Source organism: Lissotriton helveticus, chromosome 8 (genome assembly GCF_964261635.1).
Source record: "Lissotriton helveticus chromosome 8, aLisHel1.1, whole genome shotgun sequence".
NCBI classification, from domain to species: Eukaryota; Metazoa; Chordata; class Amphibia; order Caudata; family Salamandridae; genus Lissotriton; species Lissotriton helveticus.
Genome location: NC_136069.1, coordinates 22,081,298 through 22,100,048, shown reverse-complemented (window position 1 = coordinate 22,100,048; position 18,751 = coordinate 22,081,298).

The window sequence follows — 18,751 nt, the reverse complement described above, 5'->3', positions numbered from 1 at the left end:
TAGTTTATCAACATTTCAAAATGGAGGGAATTCACCTCCTACGAGACATCTTAAGAAAAGGAGACTGGTTGACAAGACTAGACCTGAAAGACGCTTATCTAACAATACCGATTTGGATACACCACCAAAGGTTTCTCCAATTCACATGGCAAGGCCATTTATATCAATTTTGCAGCCTTCCCTTCGGTCTGTCTTCCGCCCCATGGTGTTTCACCAAGGTTCTTCGTCCCGTTACCTCGTGGCTGAGAGAAAAAGGAATAAGACTGATAATATATCTCGACGACATACTCATAATGGGTCAGTCGAAGAAGACTGTTGTTCTTCATACGAACCTTACAATCAATCTATTACAACAATTAGGCTTCGTGATCAACTTAAAAAAGTCATGCACAGTTCCGTCCCAACAAACTCAATTTTTGGGTTTTCTGGTAGACACTGTAAAGGCAGAACTTCGCCTACCAAGCGACAAAGTAAGAAAAGTAAGGAAAGAAATCAGAAAAATCCTAAAGCTAAAGGAATTTCCCCTCAGATTTCTAGCCAAATTGTTAGGCCTTCATACTTCTACGATTCAAGCGATCTGCCCAGGCCCACTTCATTACCGGGCACTTCAAAGTCTCAAGACGCATTACTTGAGATTGAACCAATCTTATTCCCAACTAATCTTTCTAGATCAAGAATCGAAAACAGAACTCATCTGGTGGTTAAAGAATCTGGAAGCATGGAATGGCAAAGCCATTTTTGGGGAAGAACCAGACCTTATAATAGAGTCGGATGCGAGTTTGGAAGGATGGGGAGCCAGATGTGGAAATTTGATTACCAGGGGTCGTTGGACTCCTCAAGAGAAGATGTTACACATCAATTGCTTGGAACTATTAGCAGGTTCCTTTGCAATTCGTTCTTTTACTCAGAACTCAATGAAATGTTGTGTAACCCTTCGCATGGACAATGTATCAGCAGTTCGATACGTCTCGAAATTGGGGGGTCCTCACTCGAAAGACTTAACAGACCTAGCGAAGAGCCTGTGGAGCTTTTGCTTGAACAAAGGTATTTCTGTTGTGGCAGAACACATTCCCGGACTGAACACGAAGTAGCGGACTGGTACTCGAGAAATTTCCGAGACTCCAGCAATTGGAGACTGAACAGACGAATATTCCTAACAATTCAGTCCATGTGGGGTCCCTTCAAAACAGACCTGTTTGTGGACCGTATGAATACCCATCTGAAAAACTTCTTCAGTTGGAGGCCGGATCCTCAAGCTCTGAGTGTAGATGCCTTCCTTCAAGATTGGAGAGGACTAGCACCTTATGCCTTCCCTCCTTTTGCAATGCTTCCTCGAGTTCTCCTTCATGCTCGACGTTACAAACAAAGCATGGTAGTAATAACTCCTCTTTGGAGATCCCAAGCTTGGTTTCCCATCATCCTAGAAATGAGCATAGATTTTCCCATTCTGATTCCCTCTTTCAAAGAAATCCTACTGGATCCAGAGGGTCATATCCATCCACTAGTAGAACAGGGACTTCTACCTCTGACGGCATGGAGGATTTCCGGCGACAATGGCAAATCAATGACCTTTTGTCTAATGCTTTCAGATTCATTTCTGAATCCTGGGCGTCTGGAACAAGGAAAGCCTATAGATTGGTATGGAATAAATGGGTTCGCTGGTGCGTTCAACGATGTTATGATCCCATTTCAACTGATTTAGTTAATGTTATTAATTACCTTTCAGACCTTTTCACCTCTGGTCTGTCTTATAGAAACGTAAACGTTTACAGATCTGCAATATCAGTTGGCCATTCTTTAATTAACGGAATTTCTGTGGGACAGAACCTTTTAACTAAGAAAAAAATGAGAAGTATGAGGGTTATAAATCCACCTGGTCCAAAGTATACTACTCTGTGGGACGTTACCCTCGTTCTTTGAACCCTATCTTCATGGGGAGATAATTCTTCTCTTTCCCTTAAACGTATTTCTTTTAAACTTACCGTTCTACTTACGGTCTTTTAGAAGAACTTCAGACGTTAAAGCTTTAGATATCTCAAGCAGAGCCTTTCAACCGGAAGGAGTTTGTTTTTTCATAAAAAAGAGAACTAAAACGCTATCTTCCTCTATTTTGTACCCCTGTTTTAACGGAAATAGTAGACTTTGTGTAGTAAAGTGTTTGAAAGAATATGAAAAAAGAACCAGAGTTTTAAGATGAAATGTTTCTCAATCATTAATTTCTTACAGATCTCCTCATAAAGGAGTCTCCGCTCCAACTTTAGCCAGATGGGTAAAGAATGTCATGTATGAAAGTGGTGTAGATGTTTCAGTTTTTGGTGCTCATTCTATTAGAGGTGCTTCTGCATCAAAAGCTTATTGTCTTGGTGGAGGATTACAAGATATCCTTAGAGCTACAGATTGGTCGAATGATAGTATGTTTAAAGCTTGTTACTTCAGACCAATCAATAATGTGATTGATAATGTTCTTAATGCACTTTAAACTTGCATAATATGGCCTCCGTGTCGTGCCATAACATTTTGATTTTTCACAGCCTGCTGGGCAGAAAATCTGGATTTTATTAAGGACACGGAGGCTAATATTATCCCTCCTCTTGTATTGTATCCCACCCTACCTTTTTATGCGATATTATAATATTTCACCTTTTCTTTCAGAGTAAAAGTGGTTCTTCTCTTCTGGAAGTTCGTATTTGGAAATTCTTGGTTCTCCAGTTATTTTGAATCTTATGCTTATGTTCTTCATGATGATCTTTCTTCGCAGTTTGGACAAAGAAGGATGAGAGATAGTCTGCAAGGAACTTTATACTTCTTTAGAATGTTCATTGAAGTTCCATGTTCTTCAATTGTTGCTAATGAGCTGTAGTAATAAAGGAGAAATAAAGGAGATTTGCATAATATTAGCCTCCGTGTCCTTAATAAAATCCAGATTTTCTGCCCAGCAGGCTGTGAAAAATCTAAATTCTCCCTCTATTTGAGACACGCTCTGGTTACTTATACATTGATTCTCGTAATAGTGATGTCACTGCATCGGATTCTCCCTGCATTTGAGTCACCCTCAGGTTACCTATGATTCTCTTATCGGTGGTATCGCTCCATCTGATTTGTCCTGTATTTGAGTCGCGCTCTGGTTACATATACATTGATTCTCTTAACAGTGGTGTCATTGCGTCAGATTATCTCTCTATTTGAGACACGCTCTGCTTACTTATACGTTGATTCTCTTAACAGTGGTATCACTGCATCTGATTCTCTTAACAGTGGTACTGCATCAGATTCTCCCTGCATTTGAGTCACGCTCAGGTTACTTATACGTTGATTCTCTTAACAGTGGTGTCACTGCATCAAAGTCACTTAACAGAGGTACTGCATCAGATTCTCCCTGCATTTGAGTCGCCCTCAGATTACATATATACATTGATTCTCTTAACAGTGGTGTCATTTCATCAGATTCTCCCTGTATTTGAGTCACGCTCAGGTTACATATACATTAATTCTTTTTAAGGTGGTGTCATTGCATCGGATTCTTCCTGTATTTGAGTCACGCTCAGGTTACATATACGTTGATTCTCTTAACAGTGGTATTATTGCATCAGATTCTCCCTGTATTTGAGTCACGCTCAGGTTACATATACGTTGATTCTTTTAACAGTGGTATCATTGCATCAGATTCTCCCTGAATTTTAGTCGCGCTCAGGTTACATATACCTTGAGTCTCTTAACAGTAGTATCACTGCATCAGATTCTCCCTGCATTTGAGTCGCACTCAGGTTACATATACATTAATTATTTTTAAGGTGGTGTCACTGTATCAGATTCTCGCTGGATTTGAGTCACGCTCAGGTTACATATACGTTGATTCTTTTAACGGTGGTGTCACTGTATCAGATTCTCCCTGCATTTGAGTCGCACTTAGGTTTCATATCAATTGATTCTCTTAACAGTGGTTTCATTGCATCAGTTTCTCCATGCATTTGAGTCGTACACAGGTTACATATACATTGATTTTCTTAACAGTGGTATCATCGCATCCGATTCGTCCTGTATTTCAGTCACGCTCAGTTTACATATACATTGATTCTCTTAACAGTGGTGTCACTGCATCAGATTCTCCCTGTATTTGAGACACGCTCAGGTTACTTATCTGTTGATTCTCTTAACAGTGGTGTCATTACATCAGATTCTCCCTGTATTTGAGTCGCGCTCAGGTTACATATACATTGATTCTCTTGTGGTGTCATTGCATCAGATACTCTTAACAGTGGTGTCTCCGCTTCAGATTCTCCATGCATTTGAGTCATGCTCAGATTACATATACCTTGATTCTCTTAACAGTGGTATCACTGCATCAGATTCTCCCTGTTCTTGAGTCATGCTCAGGTTACTTATACGTTGATTCTTTTAATAGTGGTGTCACTGCATAAGATTCACTTAACAGTGGTACTGTATCAGATTCTCCCTGCATTTGAGTCGCGCTCAGGTTACATATACATTGATTCTCTTAACAGTGGTGTCATTTCATCAGATTCTTCCTGTATTTGAGTCACGCTTAGGTTACATATACATTGATTCTCTTAACAGTGGTATCGCTGCATCATATTCTCCCTGCACTTGAGTCGCGCTCAGGTTACATATAAATTGATTCTCTTAACAGTGGTATCATTGCATCAGATTCTTCCTGTATTTGAGACATGCTGAGGTTACATATACAATGATTCTATTAACAGTGGTATCATTACATCATATTCTACCTGAATCTGAGTTATTCTCAGGCTACATATACATTGATTCTCTTAACAGTGGTATCATTGTATTGAATTCTTTTAACAGTGGTGTCACTGCATCAGATTCTCCCTGTATTTGAGTCACGCTCAGGTTACATACACACTTATTCTATTAAAAGTGGTGTCATTGCATCAGATTCTCCCTGCATTTGAGACTCGCTCTGGTTACTTATACGTTGATTCTTTTAACAGTGGTGTCACTGCGTCAGATTCTCCATGCATTTGAGTCATGCTCAGGTTACTTATACGTTGATTCTCTTAACAGTGGTGTCACTGCGTCAGATTCTCCATGCATTTGAGTCACGCTCAGGTTACATATACATTGATTCTCTTAACAGTGGTGTCACAGCATCAGATTCTCCCTGTATTTGAATCACGCTCAGGTTACATATACATTGATTATCTTAACATGGGTATCGCTGCATCGGTTTCTCCCTGCATTTGAGTCACGCTCAGCTTACATATACATTGATTCTCTTAACAGTGGTGTAATTTCATCAGATCCTCCCTGTATTTGAGTGACGCCCAGGTCACATATACATTGATTCTTTTTAAAGTGGCATCATTGCATCGGATTCTTCCTGTATTTGAGTCACGCTCAGGTTACATATGCATTGATTCTCTTAACAGTGGTGTTATTCCATCAGATTCTCCCTGTATTTGAGACACGCTTTGGTTACTTATACGTAGAGTCTCTCAAAAGTGGCGTCACTGTATCAGATTCTCTTAACAGTGGCATCATTACATCGGATTCTCCCTGTATTTGAATCATGCTCAGGTTACATATACATTGATTCTTTTAACAGTGGTATCATTGCATCGGATTCTCCCTGCATGTGAGTCGCTCCTAAGCTACATATACATTAATTCTCTTAAGAGCGGTGTCATTGCATCGGATTCTCCCAGTATTTGGATTACACTCGGGTTACATTTACATTGATTTTTTTCATAGTGGTGTCATTGCATCAGATTCTTTCTATATTTGAGTCGCGCTCAGGTTACATTTACATTGATTCTCTTAACAGTGGTGTCATTGCATCAGATACTCTTAACAGTGGGTCTCCGCTTCAGATTCTCCATGCATTTGAGTCCCGCTCAGATTACATATACCTTGATTCTCAACAGTGGTATCACTGCATCAGATTCTCCCTGTTCTTGAGTCACGCTCAGGTTACTTATACGTTGATTCTCTTAATAGTGGAGTTACTGCATAAGATTCACTTAACAGTGGTACTGTATCAGATTCTCCCTGCATTTGAGTCGCGCTCAGGTTACATATACATTGATTCTCTTAACAGTGGTATTATTGCATCAGATTCTCCCTGTATTTGAAACACGCTCTGGTTACTTAAACGTTGATTTTCTTAACGGTGGTGTCACTTCATCAGATTCTCCATGCATTTGAGTCACGCTCAGGTTACATATACATTGATTCTCTTAACAGTGGTATCATTGTATTGAATTCTCTTAACAGTGGTATCACTGCATCAGATTCTCCCTGTATTTGAGTCACGCTCAGGTTACATACACATTTATTCTCTTAACAGTGGTATCACTGCATCAGATTCTCCCTGTATTTGTGTCACGCTTAGGTTACATATACATTGATTCTATTAACAGTGGTGCCATTTCATCATATTCTACCGGTATTTGAGTTATTCTCAGGCTACATATACATTGATTCTCTGACCAGTGGTATCATTGTATTGAATTCTTTTAACAGTGGTATCACTGCATCAGATTCTCCCTGCATTTGAGACACGCTCTGGTTACTTGTACGTTGATTCTTTTAACAGTGGTGTCACTGCGTCAGATTCTCCATGCATTTGAGTCATGCTCAGGTTACTTATACGTTGATTCTCTTAACAGTGGTGTCACTGCGTCAGATTCTCCATGCATTTGAGTCACGCCCAGGTTACATATACATTGATTCTCTTAACAGTGGTGTCACAGCATCAGATTCTCCCTGTATTTGATTCACGCTCAGGTTACATATACATTGATTATCTTAACATGGGTATCGCTGCATCGGTTTCTCCCTGCATTTGAGTCGCGCTCAGCTTACATATACATTGATTCTCTTAACAGTGGTGTAATTTCATCAGATCCTCCCTGTATTTGAGTGACGCCCAGGTCACATATACATTGATTCTTTTTAAAGTGGCATCATTGCATCGGATTCTTCCTGTATTTGAGTCACGCTCAGGTTACATATGCATTGATTCTCTTAACAGTGGTGTTATTCCATCAGATTCTCCCTGTATTTGAGACACGCTTTGGTTACTTATACGTAGAGTCTCTTAAAAGTGGCGTCACTGTATCAGATTCTCTTAACAGTGGCATCATTACATCGGATTCTCCCTGTATTTGAATCATGCTCAGGTTAAATATACATTGATTCTCTGAACACGGGTGTCATTGCATCGGATTCTCCCTGCATGTGAGTCACGCTCAGGTTACATATACATTGATTCTTTTAACAGTGGTATCATTGTGGCATCTCAGGTTACATATACATTGATTCTTTTAACAGTGGTATCATTGTGGCATCTCCCTGTATTTGAATCATGCTCAGGTTAAATATACATTAATTCTCTTAAGAGCGGTGTCATTGCATCGGATTCTCCCAGTATTTGGATTACACTCGGGTTACATATACATTGATTTTTTTCATAGTGGTGTCATTGCATCAGATTCTTTCTATATTTGAGTCACGCTCAGGTTACATTTACATTGATTCTCTTAACAGTGGTGTCATTGCATCAGATACTCTTAACAGTGGGTCTCCGCTTCAGATTCTCCATGCATTTGAGTCCTGCTCAGATTACATATACCTTGATTCTCAACAGTGTTATCACTGCATCAGATTCTCCCTGTTCTTGAGTCACGCTCAGGTTACTTATACGTTGATTCTCTTAATAGTGGTGTTACTGCACTTGATTAATGTTACTGCATAAGATTCACTTAACAGTGGTACTGTATCAATACATTGATTCTCTTAACACTGGTGTCATTGCATCAGATTCTCCCGGTATTTGAGACATGCTCTGGTTACTTATCTGTTGATTCTCTTAACAGTGGTGTCACTGCATCAGATTCTCCATGCATTTGAGTCACGCTCAGGTTACATATACATTGATTCTCTTAACAGTGGTGTCATTTCATCAGATTCTCACTGTATTTAAGTCACGCTCAGGTTACATAAACATTGATTCTTTTTAAAGTGGTGTTACTGCATCGAATTCTCCCTGCATTTGAGACACGCTCGGGTTACATATACATTGATTTTCTTAACAGTGGTATCATTGCATTGGATTCTTCCTGTATGTGAGTCGAGCTCAGGTTACATATACATTGATTCTCTTAATAGTGATGTCATTGCATCAGATTCTCCCTGTATTTGAGACAAGCTCTGGTTACTTATAAGTTGATTCTCTTAACAGTGGTGTCATTGCATCAGATTCTCCATGCATTTGAGTCACGCTCTGGTTACTTATACGTTGATTTTCTTAACAGTGGTGTCACTGCATCAGAGTCTCACTGTACTTGAGTCACGCTCAGATTACTTATACGTTGATTCTCTTAATAGTGGTGTCACTGCATAAGATTCACTTAACAGTGGTACTGCATCAGATTCTCCCTGTATTTGAGTCACGCTCAGGTTACATATACATTGATTCTTTTTAAAGTGGAGTAATTGCATCGCATTCTTCCTGTATTTGAGTCACGCTCAGGTTACATATACATTGATTCTCTTAACAGTGGTATCACTGCATCGGATTCTCTCTGTATTTGAGACATGCTCGGGTTACATATACATTGATTCTCTTAACAGGGATGTCATTGCATCAGATTCTCCCTGCATGTGAGTCACACTCAGGCTACATATACATTGATTCTCTTAACAATGGTATCGCTGCATCGGATTTTCCCTGCATATGAGTCACACTCAGGCTACATATACATTGATTCTCTTAACAATGGTATCGCTGCATCGGATTCTCCCTGCATATGAGTCACACTCAGGCTACATATACATTGATTCTCTCAACAGTGGTTTCGCTGCATCGGATACTCCCTGTATTTGAGTCACGCTCAGGTTACATATACGTTGATTCTCTTAACAGTGGAATCATTGCATCAGATTCTCAATGCATTTGAGTTACGCTCAGTTTACATATACCTTAAATCGCCTAACAGTGGTATCATTGCATCAGATTCTCGAGGGGCGTGGCTTGGACACCGATGGGTGAGGCGGCGTGAGCTGGTCGCTCCGTGCCCGATCCCTCAAATATCCTGATAAACTGCACATCACGCCGCTGCTTTTGAACACCGAGGGGTGGACTGGTGGCGGAGACGGTCCCGGACACCCTCTGGAGATTTGGACCCTCTTGCACGGCCCTGAGGCGAGCAGCACGAGAGACGGGCCTTGGAGACGGAGGCGACGACAAAATGGCGGACGGGACCGATGCTGGTCGACGTCCTGGAACGATCTGAGATCCCTTCCAAACGTGAATTGAGTGGCTGGGGGACCTGTGGCCTGGCCCTGCATCTACGGGGAAGGTGGCTCAGAGGCCCTGAGGGGAACACATTGGAACCTGGGCTGTCGTGACGATTACGCTGGAGGTCTAAGATGGCGGCCGGAGGGCGTTGACGAGGGGACCCTGATGCCAGTGCTCGGCAGCAAGAGGGGATTTCAGACTGGACATCACCTGCTCGGGCTGGTGGGGAATTCGATTGCTGGAATGAGGGGCCGTATCTAGGAATCAGCTAGAGTGGCTTGAGACGGTGGAACTGGGGACTGGCCTGCTAAGCGACCGGGAAGTGCTGCGCCGCACTGCCAGCCATCGGGACGAGAGAGGAGACTGCCCTGGGAGGCTCATGAGCGGAGAGGCCAGCGATAGTATACGGCGCACTGGTAAATTGCGATCATGAAGCCGAAACTCAGTAAAGACGACGAAACGGGCCACGACTCCTCTCGTGGAGCGGAAGGGGGTGCAGATGCGGCGCAATCGGAATCGGCGCTCCACCAGCATCTGGATCAAATCTTGGCAGCCATCACGGCCACGAAGGAAGCTCTACAGATGGACATTGCCCAGGTGGCAACGGGGCTGGGGTTATTGAGAGCTGACCATGCGAAGTTAGCGGACAAGGTGAAGGCAAATGAAGCGGCTCTGAAAGACCTAGTACCGGCCAAAGCTGCTATGGATGTTAAGTTGGGGCACGTGTTGGAACGAATCGAGTTGCTGGAGAAGAGGGCGGAAGATGCGGAAAGCAGGAATCGCCGTAATAACATACGGGTGGTAGGCCTGCCGGAGAAAGTGGAAGGGGAGGACATGGTGGCCTACTTGGAAGAGTGGCTTAAGACAGTAGTTGCACCGGAGTGCCTGTCCCCCTTTTTCACGCTTGAAAGAGCGCATAGGGTCCCAGCTAAGCCCCCTCAACAAGGCCGACCACCGAGACCTGTGGTGGCCAAGCTGCTTCATTATAAGGACAGGGACGTACTGATTCAGCGAGCTCGCATGACGGGACCCTTCGCGGTCGAGAACAGCAAAGTCACGCTGTTCCCGGACTATACGCAGGAAATCCAGCAGCGCAGGGCCTCCTATCTGTCGATTAAAAAAGAGCTCAGGACAGAGGGAATCCAGTACTCGCTGCTGTTTCCCTCCAAGCTGAGGATCATCGTGGATGGTGCTACAGTTCTTTTTTGCCCCTGATGAAGCATGGACATGGCTTGAGTCGTATAGAGCGGGCACAGACAGGAGAGGACTCGAACACTCTGAACTGGTGCAGGCATCGCAAGTGCGTAAATCCCAGAGGATACGGAAGAGGATCAGATCCCTGCGGAAACAACAAAACACGCAAATGGCGGCTGACAACAAGGGGCCTTGGAGGCGACGGCGGCGATCACGGGTTCGCAGAAGACGGAATCGGAGAGGGGCACGGAATCGGACGAAGGTAAAGGCCGATCGGACACTGAGCTTTCTGAAGCGGACAGCAGCAAAGGCCCCTCGGTCACGCCTGCGACAGCGGAAGGCATATTTGATGAGTGACTCTGCTATGGACACCAGGCCATCTGGGACTGCCAATACGTATGTCTCTGTTAGAGGTTCGCAAGAGGACTAACTGCTATAGGGCACTACCATGCGGGATCTAGGGCGGGGGTGACCCTGGCACGTATCGCTCCCTGTTGGGGCCGAGACACCCCCCTACCGCCCTTAAGGCATTCTGCAGTGACTACTGCAGACTTTAGTTGTGTGCTTTATATGGTTTGGATGGGGGCTGATAGATTATTATTGGGTCCTGTTCTGGGGGGGAGGGTTGTGGGAGTTGGGAGGGATGTTGACTGTCGGGGAATTGCTGGTGGTGTGAGTGGAACGGAACTCCTGAGGCGGGCGGATGAAGGTGATGGGAACGTTACCTGAGTTACGATGTATCACATGGAACGTAAGGGGTCTGAACACAATGTCTAGGAGGCACAAGGTACACGCATATTTGGTGAGGAGGGGGTCCAGATCGCCTTGCTGCAGGAGACACATCTCACTAAGGTGGAGGGCCTAGCGCTTCAGCGCCGATGGAGAGGGCAGGTCTTCAGCACGGCATATTCGGCCTTTGCCAGAGGAGTGCTGATCTGGGTGAGAGCGGGAATCCCTTTTCCAGGCCACGAGACATGTTTTAGACCCAGAGGGCAGGCTCGTGGCGGTGGAGGGTAAGCTATATGGGAGGGATGTGGTGCTTTGTAGCATTTATGCTCCAAATATAGAACAGGCGCGCTTTTATGAGAAGCTATCGGGGACATTGGCGCAGTATCTGGCAGGTGCTGCGATAGTGGGGGGAGACTTTAATGCGATTACAGATGTTGCCTTGGATATATCGGATCCTCCGCTGACAGCGTCTCCGGTCAGGAAATTGGTGAATAGTAGATCCGATTGGCAGGACAGCTGGGGGCTGGTAGATGTATGGCGTAAGCAACATCCCCAAGATAGGGATTACTCCTTTTTCTCCGCAATGCACGACCTGCATGTTAGGATCGACACAATTCTTTGCTCTGGAGAGATAGCACAGATAGCTGCGCGTTCTGAGTACCTCACACGCACTGTTTCGGATCATAATCCGATGCTCCTCTCGCTTACCTGGCAGCGCGCGCGCTCAGCGATTCCTACCTGGCGGCTCCGGCCTGAGACGCTGGATGACCCGGGGTTTCGGGAGGAGATACGAGTGGGAATAGAACATTATTTTGAGGACAATCATGAATCAGTGGGAACAAGGGCGATGGAATGGGATGCCTTTAAAGTGGTGGTGAGAGGATTGTGTATTAGTAAATACTCGGGGTCAGGAAGGTGGTGCTTAATGATGTGCTGAGAGCTGAAGAAGGGTTGCGAGATATGGAGAAGCGTAGGCCGGATGAGCCGGAATTGCTGGAGCAGCTGCTAGAGGCGAGAGAGAAGGTAGCAGTAGAGGTGGAAAGGCTGCGCTGCTTCGACCACAACAATTATTTGGCGAAAACGCATGCGGAGGGACATAAGGTGGGAACCCTGCTTGCACCGTTGGCGAATCCTGTGCCAAGGGGCAACCGGTCTTGTGCGTAGCGAATGAGGCAGGGCAGTTGGTTTACTCTCAGGCGGAGGTGCTGGCCCGATTTAGGATTTATTATGAGTCATTATATAGGAGTGCACTGGAGGTGGAGGAGGCCGATATTGAGGGGTATCTGGATGAGGTCCCGCTGCCTCAGCTGGAGGATGTACAGGTGAAATTACTGGATCAGGATATATCGCTAGCTGAGGTACGGGTCGCGATAAAGCAGATGGCTCGGAACAAGACTCCAGGGGTTGATGGACTACCTGTGGAATTTTATGCGCAATATATTGATGTTTTAGCACCTCGGTTGTTGGAGGTCTATGTGGAGGCTGGGAAGCGGGGACGCCTTCCAGCATCCATGAGAGAAGCGTTGATTATACCGCTGTTGAAGTTAGGGCGTGGTCAGGAGGATGTGACCTCTTACAGACTGTTGTCCATGTTGACGGTGGACTACAAAATTCTGAGTAAGATTTTGGCGACCCGTCTCTTGCCGTTTATGACCACGTTGGTACACAAGGACCAGGCGGGGTTTATTCCCACTCGGCACACTGCTTCGAACATCAGGAGGCTATTGCGGGTTATTGAGGGTGGTCCGCCTGACTCCGAGAGGCCTGCAGTACTGTCTGTCGACATAGAGAAGGCCTTCGACAGTTTGGAATTGTCGTTCTTATATCAGGTGCTTGAAAGATTTGGATTGGGTGAGAGTTTTGTAAATTGGACAAGAGTGTTGTATGCTGCGGCAACGGCTAGGGTGCGGCTGGGAGGGGTCATATCCACCCATTATCCTGTGTTGAGGGGAACAAGACAGGGTTGTTCGCTGTCCCCGCTTTTGTTTGCACTAGCCATGGAGCCGTTTGAGATTCAGGCGCGCTCGGGGAGGGTTTACCTTGGGCTCCTGTTGAAGGGGGCACCACAATATGTGTCACTATATGCGGATGACTTGCTCCTTTTTCTGGAAAACACCGAGATAGCTTTGCGGGCAGCGGAATCGTTGCTTTTGAATTTTGGACGAGTGTCTGCCCTTCGGGTCAACTGGAGTAAGACGTGTCTTTTCCCGGTCCGCTCTGGATTGCGAGAATCTTTGGAGATAGGCGAGTTGAGATGGGAACAAACATGCTTTACTTATTTAGGGGTGAGGATCTACCATGAGAGTGCAGACCTGCTAGACGGAAATATCGGGAGATGTATAGGCGCTTTGAGAGGATGCGTGGCGTTTTGGTCAACCCTCCCTCTGGCGGTGGTGGGGAGAGTAGCGCTGCTCAAGATGGTGGCTCTGCCCAGATTGCTTTATTTTTTTCGTACTTTACCGGTCTGGATCCCCCCGCGGGTTTTTAAGGAATTGAGGTCATTGATGGTGGGGTTTCTGTGGGGTTCCGGGAGACGGAGAGTAGCGCTGACCACATTGATGAGACCTAAACAGGAGGGTGGAATGGCGGTGCCCGATTTTGAGCTTTACTATCTGGCCGCTCAGTTGCAGGTTTTGACGCAGGAGATTGCCGCGGAATTCAGGGGCCCGGAGGATAGAAGGGGTTTAGGGATACAACAACACATTCTGTCCTACATAGTTATGCAGCAGAGGCTCGATCTACGTGACCTTACAATGGAGGAGGGGACGCTGCGACAATGCTGGGCTAGGAGGCTGCGCAGGGCGGATGTGGTCCGGCCCTACGCGCCTGAGATTCCCCTAGGGATGCTGACGGCGCTTCCACATGGTGGAGACTGGTCTCCCCTCTTAGACTGGGAGGAGTTAGGAGTCCAAATGGTTGGAGATTTGTATATGAACGGAGAGCTGCTGTCGTTCCAAGCGTTCCACACTGCATTCGGGCTCCCGGAGGGTAGCTTCCTGCTTCACGCGGCGGTAGTGGCAGCGGTGAGGAAACATTGGGGCAAGGGACAGGCTGAACCTGAGACCACGATGGCTTGCCAGTATGTGGTGATGGCAGCGGGGACCTTCAAAGCCATTACTTGCTTACACCAGAGGATGCTGAACGAAGAGCTGAGTCCGTTGCTGGAACTGAAATTGAAATGGGAGGCGAGTGTAGGCCGTCCTATTCCTGATGCGACATGGGGCAAGATCCTTGGGAGAGCATGGAAGGGTAGTAGGAACGCCCGATTTCAGCAGGTACAGTTCTTTATTTTACATCGGGCTTACCTGACGCCAGGGAAGATTAAGAAATACTTCAAAGTGCAAGCGGCGGCATGCCCCAGATGTAGGGAAGAGGAGGTGGAATTGGAACACATGTTGTGGCATTGTCCGATGATGGGGAACTACTGAGAGGAAGTGGGTGCTCTTCTGACTGAATTAACAGATAGACAGCTGACCTATGACATGGCGACATGTTTGCTGCACTGGTTTCCACACACAGCTAAGAACAAGATTACCAGTAAATTCATTGACCTGGGGTTGCTGTTAGCCAAAAGGGAGATCACTTGGCACTGGAAGTCAAGGGAAGGGCCATCTAGTAGCCGCTGGCGAGCGGAGTTCTGTAAATGGGCCAGCAGTGAAAGTATGATTAGGTTCCAGCAAGCCAAACGGGGAGGAGGAGATAAGGCACTGGAATTGGCGAGAGCATGGGAGGCTCTGCTCCAAGCCTTGTTATTGCAATGAGCGGATGATGGAGAGCAATGAGTACTTACGGGCATGTGATCATCTATAAGGGGAATTGTTAATGATGACCTGGCGCGCTGAGAGTTTCAGGTTTTTAAGGTAAAAGTGCATTTAACCACACCATGGCAATTGGGGGGTGGGTCCGATTGGGGGTTGTTGGGAATATCTAATGAGACAGGTTTCTGGTAAATGAAGAATGTAAGAAATGTTTTCTTTGTATGATGGAAATAACCAATAAAATCTGTTTTAAAAAAAAATATATCATTGCATCAGATTCTCCCTGTACTTGAGTCACGCTCAGGTTACTTATACATTGATTCTCCTAACAGTGGTGTCACTGCATCAGATTCACTTAACAGTGGTACTGCATCAGATTCTGCATTTGAGTCGCGTTACATATACATTGATTATCTTAACAGTGGTGTCATTTCATCAGATTCTCCCTGTATTTGAGTCACGCTCAGGTTACATATACATTGATTCTTTTTAAGGTGGTGTCATTGCATCGGATTCTTCCTGTATTTGAGTCACGCTCAGGTTACATATACATTGATTCTCTTAACAGTGGAATTATAGCATCAGATTCTCCCTGTATTTGAGACACGCTCTGGTTACATATACATTAATTCTCTTAACGGTGGCGTCACTGCATCAGATTCTCCATGCATTTGTGTCAGGCTCAGGTTACATATACGTTGATTCTCTTAACAGTGGTGTCACTGCATCAGATTCTCCCTGTATTTGAGTCATGCTCAGGTTACATATACATTGATTCTCTTAACAATGGTATCATTGCATCAGATTCTCCCTACATTTGAGACACGCTGAGGTTACTTACACGTTGATTCTCTTAACAGTGGTGTCACTGCATCAGATTCTCCCTGTATTTGGATTACACTCGGGTTACATATACATTGATTTTTTTCATAGTGGTGTCATTGCATCAGATTCTTTCTATATTTGAGTCACGCTCAGGTTACGTATACATTGATTCTCTTAACAGTGGTGTCATTGCATCAGATTCTCTTAACAGTGGTGTCACTGCATCAGATTCTCCATGCATTTGAGTCCCGCTCAGGTTACATATACCTTGATTCTCTTAACAGTGGTATCACTGCATCAGATTGTCCCTGTACTTGAGTCGTGCTCAGGTTACATATACATTGATTTTCTTAACAGTGGTATCATTACATTGGATTCTTCCTGTATTTGAGTCACACTCAGGATACATATACATTGATTCTCTTAACAGTGGTATTGCCTCATCGGATACTCCCTGTATTTGAGTCACGCTCAGGTTACATATCATTGAACAGTGGTGTCATTGCATCGGATTCTCACTGCATGTGAGTCACACTCAGGCTACATATACATTGATTCTCTTAACAATGGTATCGCTGCATCGGATTTTCCCTGCATATGAGTCACACTCAGGCTACATATACATTTATTCTCTTAACAATGGTATCGCTGCCTCAGATTCTCCCTGTATTTGAGTCACGCTCAGGTTACTTATATGTTGATTCTCTTAACAGTGGTGTCACTGCATCAAATTCACTTAATAGTGGTACTGCATCAGATTCTCCCTGCATTTGAGTCACGCTCAGGTTTCATATACATTGATTCTCTTAACAGTGGTTTCATTGCATCAGTTTCTCCATGCATTTGAGTGGTACACAGGTTACATATAAATTGATTCTCTTAACAGGGATGTCATTGCATCGGATTCCCCTTGCATTTGAGTCGCGCTCAGGTTACATATTAATTGATTCTTTTAACAGTGGTTTCATTGCATCAGTTTCTCCATGCATTTGAGTCGTACACAGGTTACATATACATTGATTTTCTTAACAGAGGTATCATTGCATTGGATTCTTCTTGTATTTCAGTCGAGCTCAGGTTACATATACATTGATTCTCTTAATAGTGGTGTCATTGCATCAGATTCTCTTAACAGTGGTGTCTCTGCATCAGATTCTCCCTGCATTTGAGTCGCGCTTAAGCATTGATTCTTTAAAGAGCAGGTGTCATTGCATCGGATTCTCCCTGTATTTGAGACATGCTCTGGTTACTTATACGTTGATTCTCTTAACAGTGGTGTCACTGCATCAGATTCTCCCTGTATTTGAGTCGCGTTCAGGTTTCATATACATTGATCCTCTTAATAGTGGTGTCACTGCATAAGATTCACTTAACAGTGGTACTGCATCAGATTCTCCCTGCATTTGAGTCACGCTCAGGTTACATTTACATTGATTCTTTTTAAAGTGGTGTCACTGCATCGGATTCTCTCTATATTTGAGACACGCTCGGGTTACATATACATTGATTCTCTTAACAGTGGTTTCATTGCATCAGTTTCTCCATGCATTTGAGTCGTACACAGGTTACATATACATTGATTTTCTTAACAGTGGTATTATTGCATTGGATTCTTACTGTATTTGAGTCCAGCTCAGGTTACATATACATTGATCCTCTTAATAGTGGTGTCATTGCATCAGATTCTCTTAACAGTGTTATCACTGCATCAGATTCTCCCTGTATTTGAGTCACGCTCAGGTTACTTATACGTTGATTCTCTTAACAGTGGTGTCACTGCATCAAATTCACTTAACAGTGGTACTGCATCAGATTCTCCCTGCATTTGAGTCGCACTCAGGTTTCATATACATTGATTCTCTTAGCAGTGGTGTCACTGCATCAAATTCACTAAACAGTGGTACTGCATCAGATTCTCCCTGCATTTGAGTCGCGCTCAGGTTTCATATACGTTGATTCTCTCAACAGTGGTGTCACTGCATCAGATTCTCCCTGTATTTGAGTCACGCTCAGGTTACATATACATTGATTCTTTTTAAAGTGGTGTAATTGCATAGGATTCTTCATGTATTTGAGTCACGCTCAGGTTACATTTACATTGATTGTTTTTAAAGTGGTGTCACTGCATCGGACTCTCCCTGAATTTGAGACACGCTCGGGTTACATGTACATTGATTCTCTTAACAGGGATGTCATTGCATCGGATTCTCCCTGCATTTGAGACATGCTCGGGTTACATATACATTGAATCTCTTAAAAGTGGTGTCACTGCATCAAATTCACTTAATAGTAGTACTGTATCATATTCTCCCTGCATTTGAGTCGCGCTCAGGTTGCATATACATTGATTCTTTTTAAGGTGGTGTCATTGCATCGGATTCTCCCTGTATTTGAGTCACGCTCATCTTACATATACCTTGAGTCTCTTAACAGTAGTATCACTGCATCAGATTCTCCCTGCATTTGAGTCGCGCTCATGTTACATATCAATTGATTCTCTTAACAGTGGTTTCATTGGATCAGTTTCTCCCTGTATTTGAGTTGTACACAGGTTACATATACATTGATTTTCTTAACAGTGGTATCATTGCATTGGATTCTTCCTGTATTTGAGTCGAGCTCAGGTTACATATACATTGATTCTCTTAACAGTGGTGTCACTGCATCAGATTCTCCTGTATTTGAGTCGCGCTCAGGTTACATATACATTGATTCTCTTATCAGTGGTATCACTGCATCTGATTCTCTTAACAGTGGTATCACTGAATCAGATTCTCCCTGTATTTGAGTCACGCTCAGGTTACTTATACGTTGATTCTATTCGTGACCGCTCAGCCCTTCACAGAGCTTGGTCGCCCCACTCACTGCTGCCGCTCCTGCCTGCCTTTGCCGCCTCCTGCCTGCAGATTCCTTCGCTCGCTGCCCGCTGCTCCTGGGAATTTCCCGCTGCTCCTGGGAATCTCCC